The 15694-nt window shown below is 45.4% G+C and overlaps 1 protein-coding gene across 2 annotated transcripts in view; it reads right to left on the reverse strand.

The window, feature by feature from the left end:
• The window catches only part of B3GALT5 (beta-1,3-galactosyltransferase 5), a 98988-nt gene extending 87454 nt beyond the window's left edge, over nucleotides 1-11534 (reverse strand). Inside the window, exons 1-2 of one of the 2 annotated variants that reach the window (XM_078071771.1) lie at nucleotides 11381-11534; nucleotides 7661-8610 (exon numbers count right to left, since the gene is read on the reverse strand). The gene's annotated coding sequence lies outside the window, so the exon portion shown is untranslated. The remainder of the gene's footprint in view (nucleotides 1-7660; nucleotides 8611-11380) is intronic. The other variant, XM_078071789.1, reaches the window with a different exon arrangement.
• Nucleotides 11535-15694: the final 4160 nt, after the last annotated feature.

Consider the following 15694-nt stretch of genomic DNA (forward strand, 5'->3'; position numbering starts at 1 on the left):
TTAGCAAGCTTATGGAGAAATTGGAGCCCACCCTTGTGCAATGCTGGTGGGAACGTAAAAATGGTGCAGCACTCTAGGAAACAGTATGGCGATTCCTCAAAGAATGAAACATAGAATTACTATATGATCCAGTAACTCCACTTCTGAGTATCTACCCAAAAGAAGAAAGCAGGAACTTAAACAGATATTTGTACACCCATGTTCATAGCAGTGTCATTCACAATAGTCAAAAGGGGGAAGCAACCCAAGTGTCCATGAACAGATGAATGTATAAACAGAATGTGGTCTATCCATACAGTGCAATGGTATTCAGCCTTAAAAAGGAAGGACAGTCTGACACTTGCTACAACATGGATGCACCTTGAAGACATAATGCTAAGTGCAATAAGCCAGTCATAAAAGGACAGATACTGTCCAATTCCATTTATATGAGATCCCTAGAGTAGTCAGATGCATAGAGTCAGAAAGTAGAATGATGGTCGCCAGGGGCAGGGGGACTGTAGGGAGAGGTGACAGATAATGGGCACAGGATTTCCTTCGGGCGTGATAAAAGTGTTCTGAAACTAGACAGTAGGGATAGTAGCACAATGTCGTGTAAGTACTAAAGCTAATGTGGCCAACTTAATTTATGTATATCTTACCACAAAGGTAAAAAAAAATTGGGGGGTTCATTGAATTGTAAGCTTTGTGAGTAAAATTTATATTGATATTGCACTTTGGTAAAACTGTTAATAAAACATGAAAAGGGAAGAAAAAATCAAGGGTTGAAGGGAAGCTGAGATCAGAGCTAGAGGGGAGACCTTTCTATCACTGTAGGGCAGGTTTTCCCAAACCGTGTCCACCAGACACCAAGAGGACCTGTGTGTGTTTGGGGGGACCGCCTGGGGGGTGGGAGAGAGATAGACGGCAAGTGGGAGAACTGCTGGATTAAACAAAATTAGGTTTCTTCACTGCAGGACTTTTTGGAAACTTCACAAAGTTAACGTTCAGAGTAAATTTCAAAAAGAAGATTCATAGGCAGGGCTGCCCAATTTTCTTTGATCCTAGAACAGTTTGTGAGGAACACATCCCACAGACTAACAAAGAAAGCAAACAGATAAAGAAAAGATTGACCAAGTGGGGTTATAGCTGGGTCAACAGCACAGGTGAGGTGGGTCAGCAGGTGAGAGCCACAGGCTCTATGAATCTGAGGAACTAGGAACCAACCACATGAAAAATGCCTTTCCAACCTCATAACTCGGCTTCTCTAACCATTTAAAACTCCTCCATGGTTCTTGGCACTATCAGTTTTCATTAGCCTGAAAAAGCCCCTCCACGTTTTACCTGATGGAATAACATGTGCAAACCACCTTGCTTGAGCATGCCACAGGGTACTGCAGATGGCCCAAGAAAGAGCTTCAGTGAGACAAGTGTTAATACCGTGTGTTAGAAGTCAGGAAAAAGTGCCCGTCAGTCAATATTGGACATAAGCGCTACAATGTAAGTCTAAAATGGGAAGCAAAAATCTGTCAAAGAATAATGGAGGCGATTACTTATTTTGCATGTAGATTATTTTTCATATAAATTATTTTCTCCCATGGGAAAGTCAGCTGGTAAACTGACTCTTAGAGCCAAAACCAAGATTTACAAGAGTTAGGATGGGAAGAATAAACTACAGTCCTAGATAATAAATCTTATTTGCACACTGGGGAGGGGTCACCTAATTGTTAATAAGCAGAAAAGAAGGAATTTGGGCATTATGTCCTTGAGAAAGCCAAATAAGAGTATCAAAAACAAATCCAAATTCAGTTATTTATGGGTCCTCTAGGAACCTCAGAGTGAGCTAAGGAACATTGGTGACAGGCTGTATCTATGGTATGTTGACCACCATCATTCCATCCACCTTAGTAAGGCCAGCCCTCTACCATTTATTTGCCTCATTCAAATTTCTCAATTCCTTAATCCATGTCTAATTATAATAGGCACGTGTTTCCCTCCAAAGCTGTCAAACAACTGGGCATTGCGCCAGGCTTCATACAAAAGTGGGGTACTGAACACCCACTCTGACCTACTGCTCGTGGGTTGAATAATATTATCAATTATTAATGCTTAAATGTGTAATAGGGCATTGAGACATTTGTTTTTCTACTTTGTCCACACTAACATAAAACAGTAAGTTCAAACTGGCCAAAAATAGACAAGCAACACCCAAATGAAAGACACAGCTCTTAGCATAGTCCTTAAACATGGTGGCCAGGGTAAAACACTGAAAATGCCAGAATTTTACATGAACCCTTAATTGGGGTGGTAAAATTAGTGGAAAGGTGAGGAATTAAAATTCATAAAAGTCTTATTTTTATTCGTCTTCCTTCCCAAGCCAGAGAAAAGTGAACAGAGGTGGTAAGTAGGAAACCGGAGGGAAATGGGCCTCTAGAGTAAAATCAGGTCAAACGTTTACACCTGCCTTTCCATTTTCCACAGAGTGAAGGAAGGCCCAACAGAAAGGAGAATTATTACCACCCCCAAAGATAACTGCCTCCAACAGAACCAGGACTTACCAGAAAGTCAAATGTAGCAGACAGGTTAAGAGGGTCAACTTAATATTATAAGCGTTCCTGAAGAAAAGAATAAAAGGAATAGCTGAGAAGAAATATGAGAAGAAATATCAGTTGAGAATCTTCCAGAATGGAAGATGGGAGTCCTCAAATCAAAACTGCAGCTTGAGTACCCATCATGATAAATAAAGATAAATCTACACCTCAGCACACCCTAGTGAAACTGCAGAACATCAAGGGCAAGGAGAAAGTCTCAAAGGCTACCAGAGAAAGGCAAACGACCCACAAACGCCCGACAATTAGATGGACAGAAATTTCCCGTGTAAGTCAGAAGATAATGTAAGTCAGAAGATAATGCAGTGTTACCTTCAAAACACCAGAGGGAAATAATTGCCCATCTAGAATTTTATACCCAGTTAAAATAACAGGCAAGAGTAAAGCCATAATTAAAACATTTTTGAACACACAAATAGGAACTTTACCACCATGTAGCCTTACTGAAACAATTATTAATGGATGCACTTCAGCAAGATATACAAAACCAGGCCTACATCAAGGAATACAGGACACAACAATCAGCACAGAAATTGACCAAATACGTGGTTAAATTTAATTTATGTCCATAAGAATAACTAATTTTTCATGTTTAAAAAGTTAAAACCAAACACCAGGCAGCAGTTACAAAATAAAGGAGAGAGGTCATTTGACAATCAAAGTGTGTTAAGATCCTTATCATGATAGGGAAATTGATATAAATACTGAAAAACTTTAAACTATAGATGGGTAAAGCACATGACTCAAAATTAAGGATAATCACTAAAAGAATGGAAATACAGTCTGCAGCTTGAAAACCAACAAAGGGAGAAAATAAGAACACAGCAAAGTTTATTTATTCAACAGGAAACAAATAATAAAGAGAACTGAAGAAAAAAAATGGGTAAGGTGAAAACACAGGAGATAATAAAATTAAGTCCAAGTACTTCAGAAATCATAAATAAACTCACTTATTTAAAAACAGAATATCAGATTGGTGCAAAAAAGAAAAAAATTCCATCCATATGCAGATTCAAATGACACACCCAAAGTAAAGATACAAAGCCAGGTGGGAAAGATACCTGCAAGAATTGGGGTCACGGGGATTCCTAGTGCAGCCGTGTGAGACAGAAGGGAATTCAAGCCAAAAGCATCAGTACAACACAGTAGCTCACCGTGTGATTTTATGATATAGATCCTTGATAAACTTATAAACTTGTTGCAACATAGCTCAAAACATATCACAAAAACTGACAGTATTAGAGGGATAAATTGTATTTTTACACATCCTCTCAGAAAATAGCACAAGCAGGCCAAAAACTAATAATAATAATGATCTGATGAAGAACACTAATAAATTTCATTCAATAAATAGGGAAACAGAGAATAAATAAATCTAATAGATCTAGTCTCGTTAATGTTTTATGTAGATAACTGTATTTGTTATTTTGGTTATTTGTGTCTTCCTAGCATGTGGAAGGTTTCACATCCTAAACTTCTGAAATTAGACACAGCCATTGACTTTTTCTGGCCAGTGAAATGGGAGCTGAAGTGCTGAACGCTGAGAGACTTCATGGCAGGCGCCTGATTTTCTAGCTCTCTTTGCTCTACCTGTGTAAGTACACATTGATAGAAACATGCCATAAGATCCAAATAACATTAAATGATAAATCAGTATATGAAGGACAGCTGCTCCCAAAGTAGCTTGGATTGGCAATAGACTTTGCTTATGTGAAAAACAGACTTACAGCCTTAAGATCTCAGATTTGGGGGTTGTTTGTTACTGTGGCATAATCTAGACTATTTTATCTGATACAATATTGTCTGCAAATAAGAACAACTTAGTTTCTTTTCTGCTCTTATTGCACTGGCTAAACCTCAGGTACAATGTTTAGTAAAAGCAGTGATAATGATATCCTTGTCTTGCTCTGGACTTTAATAGGAATTCTTTTAAGTTTCACATTAATATGATGTTTATGTTAGCAAATTAAGAAAGTTCCCTTCTTTGTCATGAAATTAGTGCTGAATTTTATTGATTCTCTTATTTTGGGTTGCATTGTTTGAGGTAATCATGTATTTTTCCCCTTCTTTAATTTACTGATGTCATATATTAATAAAAACCTGATGTATTATTTAGGAACTTTCCATTTGTATTTAAAAGAGATACTGTTAATAATTTTCTTTTCTTTTACTATCCCTATCTGAAGTTGAGAATTTTTCGGTTTTCTGTAATAGTTTGCACAACAGAAGGGTTGTTTTTTGTTGTTGTTCCCTTAATATTTAGTGAAGTTCACCTCTAAATCTCTTGGGGGTTATTGTCTTTTAGGATGGGAGCAGGTAGAATTCTGATTACAAAATCCTGTGTCTTTCAAAGAAAAAATTCAGTGTCCTCCGTTGTTATTTTTTATTCAGGTTTTAGTTCTTCTTCAATGAACTTTGTTACTTGTGATTTTTTTACAAAATGATTTCATCTAAGTTTTGAAATGTATTGGCATAAAGTTGTTTTTAATATCCTATTATGATTTAAAATTGTTGTTTCTCGGGGAGCCTGCCTGGCTCAGTCAGCTGAGCGTTGACTCTTGATTTTGGCTCTCGTCATGATCTCAGGGTCCTGGGATCGAGCCCTGCCTTGGGCTCTGCACTCAGCAGGGAGTCTACTTGAGATTCTCTCTCCCTCTCCCTTTGCCCCTCCCTCCCTCACTCACGCGTGTTTTCTCTCTAAAAAATAAAAAATAAAAATAAAGAAATAAAATTGTTTCTCCGTGACTGTGGACCTTATTTATTTTTAATATGGTTTATTTATGCTCTTTTCTCTTTTTGGTTAAATCTTGCTGGGCTTTATGTCGTTGAGTCTGCCAACACTGCTGTCCGTTTTATTCTCTATTTCATTCATTGCTACTTGTATCCTCATTTTTCCTTTCTCTTGCTTTTTAAATGTTAACTTTGTCTTTTGTCTAGCTTTTAGAATGAAATGCTTAATATATTTTAAATCCTAACTCATCTGTATGTTTGAAATACTTCATAATTTGGAAAAAAAAATGTAATGCTTCCAAGCTACATTATGAATTCGGAGGCAATCTGAAACCCAAGTGTACCCTGTAAGCAACTTTTTATACAATTACAGGATGCACAAAGAGAGACTAAACCCCCCAATCATAATTAGCCATGATTTCAGCTCCTCCTCCTCCTTCATATCCTCAGGCAACAGAAAAGCAGATAAAACATAAAACACGATATCCAGAACACAAATTAAAGCTCCAAGCAGAAAACAAATAATTCTCACATAAGGAGAGAAGCAGTCAAGGATAATTCATTCAAATTACATGAAAGTATAGCTGAACCTGCCCTCCTTAAATATACTTGACAGAGGGAGAAACAGCAAAGAAGTATAACACCACAGAAAAGAAGGGACAGCAAAGGGAAGGAAATGTGCAAAAGACAAATGAAGAAGCCAATCTGGAAGAAAATATACTCCCAGCAGTGGATTACAAATTCTCAAATAGGTCCCGGTGATACTCAGTGAACACAAGGGAAATATCCCTGGATGGGTTGATATTTCTCCATCCCTGACTCCATCTCTAGATGGAACATGTTTAGCCTTGAGGTTGATTTGGAATATTTCATTAGAAACTGGAATGATTAGTACTACAAACAATGATTTTAAAAGCTGTCGGCGTAATACCATGCACTTTAAGCTTTAAAAATGTTGATCACAGTCTAAGCTACCAAAAAGGGAAGAAAAAAAAAAAGCCTTTACAATAAATGATCTGCTGCTGTAAGACATTAAGAACATGAAATCAGGAAACAAACTGAGGGTTGCTGGAGTGGTGGGGGGTGGGAGGGATGGTGTGGCTGGGTGATAGACATTGGGGAGGGTATGTGCTATGGTGAGCGCTGTGAATTGTGTAAGACTGTTGAATCACAGACCTGTACCTCTGAAACAAATAATACATTATATGTTAAAAAAAAGAAGAAGAAGAAGAAGAAGAAGATAGCAGGAAGGGAGGAAAGAAGGGGGGAAAATCGGAGGGGGAGACAAACCATGAGAGACTATGGACTCTGAGAAACAAACTGAGGGTTCTAGAGGGGAGGGGGTTGGGGGGTTGGGTTAGCCTGGTGATGGGTATTGACGAGGGCACGTATTGAATGGAGCACTGGGTGTTTTACGCAAACAATGAACCATGGAACACTACATCAAAAACTAATGATGTAATGTATGGTGATTAACATAACATAAAAAAAAACATGAAATCAGCAAAACAAGAACAAAAGCATGAGATGACAACATGAAAGAAAGAGATTAAAAGGGGAACCTGCAAAACTCAGGAAACATATGGAGGGCCAAAGCACTGCGGCAAAACAAACAAATAAGGGACAAATAAGAAGAAACAGAGCTGACAGTTGTAAACCTAAATAGGAAAGCCCAGGAATGGCTTCAGATGATTACAGAGTCAGAGGTTCAATAAAAGAGTCGGAGACCAAGATTTAGACAACAAATTAAATACTGTGCCCCTGACATTGGTCATTTTATCCCAGCGATTCTGTTGCACAAAACAGCTTGGGCACATTTTTTCTGGCAATTACCTTTAAAACCAAGGCTTATTTTTTTAATTCAATAAAAGAAAACTAATCTTGTTGCTTTATCTTCATACCTCATTCTTGACCCGAAATAATCTTATTCAGCATGGTAAAGTGCTTGGCACAAAATGAGCAAATAATTAGTAATAATAATAATAATGGCTACTTGTGTGGCTCTTATTTACACACTAGCACTGTTCTAAAGCTTTATTTATAGATTCATTTAATCCTCCTACCCCCCCGCCCAGGTATGAAATAAGCACTATTATCTCGGATGTCAATGGAGGAAACTGAGGCACAGAGAAATTAAGGAACATGCCCAAGGTCACACAAGGGCCTGGCAGAGCTGGGACTGTGAACCCAGGCATCAGGGTCCAGAGCCCAAGCCCTTCATCTCAACAGGAGTATTTACTGAATGAGTAAATGGATGATCAGCTACTTTATTTACTCAACTTGGTCCCCAACGACTTCTGGTAAAAATTCTGGTTGATTTGTCTTTGAATGAGTCTCATTACCTGACACCCAAATCTCCTAATTCTGGGTTTCAACTGCAGGCCATGTTGGTTGACAAGATCTCTCTAAGTCCTCTTGGCCACGCATTCACCTCTTCAAACACAGGCTCAAACACCTCTCGCTGCCTTGCAGGCAAAGAAAAGTCATCAAAACCCATAGGAGACCAGCCACAAAGCTTGAAGGAACTCCATCCTCAGGCCAGGGGCAAAGGAGAAGAGCCTGGAATTAGGAGGCCTGACAGGAGCCCTCACCTATTCGAGGGGCTTTCCTGGGGACAGAGAGGAAGCAGAAGCATGCCATCGGGAGCAGAGGGAGGAAGATCGGGAGAATACCACAGGAGGTCACAAGCCTGGGGTCTTCCAAGGACACCAATGGGGGAGAGGAGCAGAAACAAGCCTGGGGTCTTCCAAGGACACCAATGGGGGAGAGGAGGCTCCTGGGAGCTCCTGACTGTTGACAGTTATGTTCAGGTGGATAGGGATGTGGTAGTTCAAGGTCTGCCAGGTTCATCTGAGTCAGCATCCCGGTCATCTGGGGGGAGAAGCTGACAAGGACCAAGCAGTGTTTCATAGCCACTGGAACCAAGATTCAGGATCAGGATCTAGTCCTGGCAGAAAACCAGGTAGAAATTTGATCCAAAGCCCGGTCAAATGGACAAGCATCCTGGGGAGGCAAAGGGTTTCCCTGGGACACCAGAGCCTGGCTCAGAGCCAAGGCCAACGCCGTGCTCAGGAAGGCAGCGGCCGAGCCCCTGAAACCTCCAGGACTGGTCGGAACTGGCCTGAGTCTGCAGCTGCTACAGCAGCTGAGGAAGGACGGCTGCCCACGGTGTCCGCTGATGAAACAACGAAGGTCAGCACCGGTTTGAGGAATCTTGGTCAGGTCTGCAGACTCTCATAAAATCAGACATCAATGGTGGTCCTTGTCTCTTCAAAGTACCCACTTAGAAATCCTACAAGAGAAATGGTGCCCATGTTCTGGAACCACCTTTGAGAAGATAACACCGTCCCTGTCACTGTTTTGAGATGAGTGACGTATCTTTATGCTCTGAATTGCATGTGCAGGAGCTTAATGCCAATGGACCACAAAAGTTTACTTATTTTTTAATTTACCTAACAAAGGAACTATAAAAGATGAATGGACTTGAAAAAGGAAAAAGGAAAGAAAACAGGTCTTGATATATATGCAGCCATTCCATAGAAGAAAAGATAGATACCTATTTTTTTTATCCATGCAGCACATTACATCCCTAGAACTTATTTATTTTATAACTGGAAGTTTGTACTTTTTGATGCCCTGTACCCATTTTCCCAACCTGCCCTCACCCTGACTCTGGCAACCACCAATACATTCTCTCCCTCTATGAGTTCAGTTTGAGGGTGTTTTTTTTTTTTAAGATTCCACATGTAAGTGAGAGCATGTGTCTTTCTCCATCTGATTTATTCCACTAAAAGGAAGATATTAACTGCTCTCTTTGAAACAATTTGCATATTACATGCACGTGTTAAAAAAGAAACACCATAAAAGATGTGCACATACAAGACTACATAACTTAACTAAAATACTTTATTACGTGTGAGGATGGGCAGAATCAGTACACATTTACCCACAAATGTGACTCTAGGAATTTCCATCTATCAAATACTCTACAGCCATCCCCACCCCCAGCACTCCAGGGAACATGACACCTCCCCAGATGCCTATCTTCTTTAATTCGCCTCCCGCATCTCATGAAGTAAGGGCAGAACCAGCAAATGAGGGAGATGCAGATGCGGAGGTGGCAGGTGATGTTAATATTTACAACAGGCAAACACATAACAGGGACTTTTCTAAGTTTGTCACGCTAACATAAAGGAAAGGTGAAAAATAACTTCACAACATCCAGTTACTGCAGACTCAGAAAGGGGTTTCTATTGGAAGATGTATTAATCCCCAGTCAGACACCTAAACAGAAAAAAAAAAAAAAAAAAAAAGGCGAAACAAATAGGATAAAAAAAGTCAGGTGCAATATTTACCCTGCATGATACACACACACATGCACATGTATGCACATGACTGACACAGATATTATGAGAAACACCGATTATAAAATCTGAAGGCACCTCACTGTACTTAGGAATGACCTAAAGAGACATCCTTCTAGTCCTCCCCACAAAGCCAAAACCCCTACCGTGGCTCCATCATGAAGAGACACCCTTTGCAACCTGTCCCGTCAGCCCTCTGCAGGGAGCCGCCTGTGCAGACTGCTAGGAGTTGGGGTTTGTTTCTCAGATGGGGTTACTCATTTTAGCTGTCAGGTGCTTCTATCCCAAGTTAATTCTCCCATCCTACGTTTGCACCGTGCCCGCCTCATGACACCACTTCCTCAGGTGCGTGGTTTGAGTAGAGATGATACTCTGTAAATGAATATACTGTTATCAATAGCAAAGATAATAATAATGACCCAATTAAAAACTGGACAAAGGACCTGAATAGACATTTTTCCAAAAACATCCACATGGCCAAGAGGTACCTGAAAAGAGGCTCAACGTGACTGATCATCAGAGAAATGCAAGTCAAAACCACAAGAACCTCACGCCTGTTAGGCTATTATCAAAAAGACAAGAGATAATAAGTGTTGCCTGGACCTGGTGCACTGTAGGTGGGAATGCACACAGCTAGGATGGAAAAGTAGGGAGAAAAATAAGGCTAGAACGTCAGATCCAGCAAGCTCACTTCTTAGTATATAACCCAAAGGAAACAAAAACATGATCTCAGAGACATCTCTACTCCTATGGTCACTGCAGCAATTTCACAATATCCAAGATATAGAAACAACCTGTCTGTGGACAGAAAAATCCATAGGGAAAACAACTGAATGGTATTCAATCTTAAGAAAAAGGGAAATCCTGCCAATTGCAACAACGTGAATGAACTTGGAGGGCATCATGCTAAGTGGGGGGGAAAAAAGAGCCAGGCAAAGACAATACTGCACGGTATCACTTACATGCAAAACTAAAAAAACAAACAAACAAAACTGGAACTCATGAGAATAGAAAAGTGGTTGCCAGGAGCTAGGGCGTGGGGGAAACAGGGAGAGGTCCTGAGCATGTATGCATAACACCACGAATATAATTGGTAGCTCTATGTTACGTAGTTTAAATGTGCTGAGAGTCGAACTTAAATGTTCTCACAAAAGAAAAAAAAAAGGTAAATTTTTTAGAAAATAAATGCACTTTTAGACCAACTTTGATGAAATCTGGTCTGTAACCATCTTCCCCTTAATTTCAAAAGAAAAAAGAAACGGGACAAGCCCACAGTACCCGCGGTCCTCCTAAGCTCAGGGCAGTCAAAAGCGCCCCCGCGCCGGGAACCACGCGCCCCGGCCCCGCGCCCCCACCAACCCCGAGCCCTCAACTCCCAGCCCCCGCTGCCCCGCAGGGCCCGCGCCCCTGGCGCCTCCTGCGCCCGCTCCTCCCGCAGCTCCCCCGGGCCCTCACCCGGACCCCCGCGTCCCCCGCGCCCGGACCTCCCTGACCCCCGCGTGCCCCTGTGCCCGCACCTCTAGGACCCCCGTGTCCCCCCCGTTCCCCCACCTCCCCGACCCCCGCGTGCTCCCGGAAGCCCCCGGAACCCCCGCGCCCCCAGCGCCCCGCTCCTCTGCACCCCCGCACTTCTCGTGGCCCCCGCGCCGGGTCCTCCGCACCCCCGCGCCCCCCCGCGCCCGCACCTCCCCGCCTCACCGTGCGCCCCGCACTCCCCTGTGGCCCGGCCGGGCTGCAGCCGCAGTGCGGCCGACAGAGCCAGGGGCGCGCGGCCAGTCTTCGCAGGCGCCGGGTCCAGGCCGAGGGCGGCTGTCCCCTCCGCACGGCATTTAGGAGGTGGGAGGAGCCGCGCGGCGATGCGCTCGGGAAATCTGATAGGTGAGGCGGCGGGCGGGCGGGGACGCGGGGCGCTGCGGCGGGGGTGGAGCCGGGGTGGGGGGCGCCCCGGATCCCGCCTCCGCCAGCAGCCCGGCGCGGGTCGCGGGGGAGTGGGGGGACCACCCTGGAGAGCGCCTGGCGTGGCGACAGGAGCTGCCTGCGGTGTTCCGCCTCCGTAGCCCCGAGGGGAAGAGCATCCTTCAAGGAGCACCAGACATTCCCCATGGTGGAATTTGCTCCTACCCCCTTGGGCCGATTCTTTGAGTTTACCGTCCTCCGGGCTTCCCAGGGGACGGTCCCAAAGTTAACTTCGAGAACACTCTGTACGGGGAAGGCAGTGCGGCCCTGTGCTTCTCAAACCCCAGATGCCTCCAGAAAGAATACCCTCCCCCCTTTCAGGAAAGAGAGGCTATTTTCCTTGCCGATGGTTTGATTAGCAGCCAGGAGTCAAGGTCAGCTAAAGGAATGGGGAGTTTGGGGGGCTGTTTAATCCTTAGGACCTCCAACTGAAGTAGGTTCTATTCCCATTCCCATTCCCATTTCACGGATGAGGCAGCTGAGGGCCCAGAGAAGGTAAGGACTTGAGAAAGGTGAGCAGATGAGTAGAGAGATCGATGTGGTGGTGCCATTGGGAGCCCTGCTTTCCGTGGCAGGAAAAATATACATGTATTTATGCACAAAAATATACATGTATTTTTTTTTAAGAGCTGGAGTCATATCATTGATCATCTAATTCAGTGGTTGTCAGCCCCAGCCGCACAGTGACCTCACGTGAAATTCCCAGGGCCCTGGGGCCCTGCCCAGACCAAAGTAATCCGATTTCTTTTCCTTAATCTCAGATCTGCAGTAGTTTCAGGGCGATGCCAGGCCTCATCACCACCACCACCACCCTGCCCTGTTGGCCTGATCCTTCGTGCACACACAAAGATGAAGTAAGCTGATGTTGGGGAGAGGGGGGAAGGAGACCCCAAAATATTTAGTGAGATGGAGTGCCAAAGCCTAAAAGGTGCAGCATCCTTTCAGAGTTTCTGAGAAAAGAAGAGGCCCCCCAAGAGGGAGCCAGGAGCCAACTGAGCTGTGGGTTGGAGGGAGGGCCCCCTGTGAAGAGGCTGATGAGTAAGAACATAGTAGCACAACCAGGAGCCTGGCTGATTAAACTCCCCCACGTTCTGTGCCGCTCCCGGCTTTTATGCAGCAGTTTCCTGGGGTAACCAAATGGGCCTGGTGCACGCAAAGCTGAGCACTATTAGCCAGCCCAACCTGGCAAGATGCGGCCTGGGGAGCCCTTGGGGCCTCAGGTACCAGCCCAGAGGGTGAATGAGGCAAAGCCTGTGCTCACTCACGCCCCGCCCTTTCCCTGAGTCCCCACCCCATCGCTTCCACCTTCCCTGCCACCTCCAGTGTGACAGCTGTCAGTAAGAGCCACACGTCTGCGAGCCACAGACCCCAGCAGACTCATCAGGCTGGCTGCTGGCATCCTGAGGGATGGTGACACGGGGCAGGTGTTTTTCAATCAAGATGAAGGGAGCAAGGAAGATGCAGGATCCAGAAAAAGGGGCCAGGGGAGAATGGCGACACCACTCCAGCTGAGACCAGAATGATGAAAAGAGCAGAACACCTTCCAGGCAGAGGGAGGGCCCTGAGACAGGAATTCACCTGCCCGTGGCTCAGTATTACCATGTGGAAATGGGCTAATAGAACAGGGCAGACCAGGTAGGTCAGTGCACACGAATCGCATAGCCTTGGACACACCTGTCCGGAAAATAAAGCACCATCTCATGGGCCAGGGCTCATAGTTAAGGCTCCAACACTAGCCTTTGCTAAACTACGAGACCTTAGCAAAGACCTTGCTCTGTCCCTTTCACCACGGGGTGGGCCTCACCTGTGAGCCATGCAGACTGCTCCACGGGCGGAATGATTTTGCTGTTCCCCACCCCTACCCCACATGTTCTCCAGAGTGGGACACCTGTGACTGCCAGTCCAACGTCCAGACTCCCAGTTTGCTGTGACCCAAAACAGGGACTCACACCCTCAGCATAGACATTTGGGGTCAGCTGATTCTTTGTTGTGGGGACTGTTCTGTGTGTTGTGGGATGTTTAGCAGGATCCCTGGCCTCTACCCAGTAGATGCTAGGAGCACACACACGCGTGTGCAGGGACGCATACACACAGAGTTGTCTTCAGATGTCCTGAAGGGAGCAAAATTGCCACCAGTTGAGAACGGCTGCTCTCATGGGAGGAATGGGACCCAGTGTTCCACAAAGAGCTCCAGAACACGTATTTCTTATGGATGCCGCATGCAGAAAGGCCAATTGGCAGACCGGAACATTACGCTACATGACGGGGCCCCTGGCCAAAGTCCACTTCCTCCGGTCACTCCGGCCTTCCCATGGTCCTTGAACAAGCTGAGCTCATCCCCGGTGCAGGATCTGTGCGTCTCCTCTTCCCTCTGTCTGGAATGCTCCTCCCCAGATATTCATGGGACTCTCCCTGGCTTCCTTCAGCTCTCTGCTCCGATGCCAGGTCCCAGGCAGGCCTTCCCTGAGCATCCAGGCACACACCCTCCCGCCCTCATCACTCCACATCCCATTACCCTACCTGGTCCTGCTTCGCTGCCTGACATTGCAGTCTGTCTCCCCTCCCAGAATGGGACTTCAAGGCAGACCACTGCCTCCCCAGCAGAGGGCCGAGCACAGAGAGGATGCTTGAACAGTACTTGTTGAATAAGTAAGTGGGGGACGGACAGAAAAGCTTGCAGTGGCTCGAGAGAATGGGGAAGGCAGAGAGGTCTTACGCCCTTGGGTTGGGTCTCAGGAGTTGTGAGAGGCAGAGAATGAGAAAGACCCTTCCCCTCCTCGTGTAGGCCAGTGATGACAGGTGTGTGTGAGGGGGTGGAGGGGTGTTGGCCCACTTCTCACCCATCTCAGAGAGGTTAGAGCCGTTGTCAGCGGGAAATCCTGCATTTCTGACCTGGGTGGAACCAGCATCTCGGCTGAGACAGTCCCAAGGGCCCTCATACAAATTAACAGACCGATCAGAAGTTCTCTGAGGTCTGGCAAATGGTGTTCCCAGGGAAGCCACCGTACTAATTAGAAGTACGTTTTTCAGGTCCAAAGCAGCTTAATGAAACGTTAAACAAAGCTCTCACAGAGCAAGGGGAAGGGCTGTCAGAACTGAGATCCAGGGCTCGGGAGGAAGTGACTGCTGCTTGGGGTCTGGGGTCCTCGCCGGCTGTGTGGCTGCCCGGCAGGGGACACCCAACCCGCATAGCCCACAAAAGCCGGCCCCACCTGGGCCAGCCGCACCCACCACAAAGATGGGGCTGCAGAATGTCATCGTAATCCCCACCCCTCGGAGGGGGCCGCGGGGATACTGGCCCACATGGTTATAACGCGACAAGGCTGTGCCCGTCACACCTCCAGGTTGGGGCGCAGGTGGCCCCGCATTCACATCTTCCCAGCCAGTGAAGGGATCCACGTTCAGAGTGGGGCTAGAAAGGGCAGTCTACACTGGTAAAAAGTACCAGATTAAGGAGGAAGGCTGAGTTCTGATGACTTTGGCCACGTCTGAAAAAGCAGAGCCCTCCAGCCATCAGGCAATAGCCGAAGTGTAGTGGACAGGATACAAACTTGCTACAGGAAGCTTTCTGTTTCTTATTTTGTTATAGATATTTTATCTTATTTTGGGATTATTCCAGAATAATGCAATTTTTTGACACATGAAAAACCCAAGGATTCTTAGAGAACATCCACCGATTCTCAGCTGTCGGTGGCTATTGATACTCATTTCTCGGCACAATGCGCCATTATTCCCTCGGGTCTGTGCTCCCCGATGTCTCCAGTGAGCGCTGGATCCTGTACACAGAACCAGATTCTGGAGTCTAACAACAGATATTCACCTTGTATCTTAAGGACAGAAGTTCCAAGCCAGGGAGGTGATGGAGACGTAGGGACACCAAGAGCCTGGCCACCGGTTGTACCAACCTTGCCTCGGTAAGTTGGCACCACCATTGGTGGCCGTGACGACAGAGCTGTGGTGAGGGTCACATAAGATGGAGCAGTGACAGGCTGGGCACACCCCTGCGGCATCCCGTGCTCCCGTTTTTAGAATACTTAATTCTAAGGCATTTTTTGC

Source organism: Halichoerus grypus, chromosome 1, assembly GCF_964656455.1.
Source record: "Halichoerus grypus chromosome 1, mHalGry1.hap1.1, whole genome shotgun sequence".
Taxonomy (NCBI): domain Eukaryota; kingdom Metazoa; phylum Chordata; class Mammalia; order Carnivora; family Phocidae; genus Halichoerus; species Halichoerus grypus.